Consider the following 1314-nt stretch of genomic DNA (forward strand, 5'->3'; position numbering starts at 1 on the left):
TGTGGGGGCAGTCAGCAGTCCTTGTAAGTTGTCGGGGCGTTACAGAGTGTTCTTCTTCCGGTTCGTTCGTCGAAGGAAGGTTCAATCTTGACAATTATTCATTACTTTTGTAATCTGTAAACCCTTTTTTTTAGTGAAACTGTTAATCACTTTTTATAGTGATTAATAACTGGACGTAGATTCTGTTGAATCGAACCAGTATAAAAATTACTTGTGTGATTTTCTATTCCCTATAATCTTTACTGTTTACGCATATCAACTGTTCGATAAATTTTCTGAAAGAAAACCGATTTTCGAAAAAGGACCAATTGATTTTAAAAAGTGACTGAACACGCTTTCCGTTTACTCTAAGTTTTATTCCGCTGCGTCATACTCTATCTTAGAACGATACCGATTGTTTCAACACTTGGTATCAAAGCTTGCTTTGATAGTTTTTCAAAATTTGCGAGAATGGTCGGTCACAACCAAAACCTTGTATATGCCGAGGGTTCTTCTATTAATAGACCACCACTCTTTACGGGTGATAACTTGGGTCCTAGAAAGTCAGAATGGAAATTTTTATGAGGTCTGTTGACAGAGGCATCTAGGAAGCTGTACAAAATGGTCCTTATATTCCTAAGAGCACAGTTGATGGTGTAGAGGTAGAAAAACTATACTTTAATTGAACTACTGAAGAAAATAGACGAGCTCAGTTTGATATTAAAGCTCGCAATATTATTTCATCTGCTGTTGTACTTGATGAGTTTTATAGAATTTCAGTGTGTAAGACAGCACAGGAAATTTGGGAAGTCCTTAGAGTCATACATGAAGGAATAAAGGACGTGAAAAGTGCAAGGAAGAACACTCTCATTCAGGAGTATGAGATGTTCAGAATGCAACCTGGAGAAACAATTTCTGATGTCCAAAAGCATTTCACTCACATAGTGAATCACTTGACTGGGTTGGGTAAGACCTTTGATACTAATGAATTGAATGTAAAAATTTTGAAATCATTGGACAGGTCTTGGCAACCAAAGGTGACTGCCATCTCAGAGTCACAAAATCTCTCTCAAATGACGATGCCAATTTTGTTTGGAAAGCTTCGTGAGCACGAACTTGAGTTAAAGAGATTAACTGCTGAAGAAGATGAAGGCAAAAGAAAGACACTTGCCTTCAAGTCAGAGATCTTTAAAGGGAAAAGTTCAAAAACTTTTGAAGATGATGATTCTGATGATGAGGAAAACATGAGCCTCATGATAAAGAAGTTTGCCAAGTTTATGAAGGCAAAAGGAAAGGAAAAACTCCGCAAAGAAAGGAGAGAAAATCAAGAATCTC

The sequence above is a fragment of the Vigna radiata genome, chromosome 7 (genome assembly GCF_000741045.1).
Source record: "Vigna radiata var. radiata cultivar VC1973A chromosome 7, Vradiata_ver6, whole genome shotgun sequence".
Lineage (NCBI taxonomy): Eukaryota > Viridiplantae > Streptophyta > Magnoliopsida > Fabales > Fabaceae > Vigna > Vigna radiata.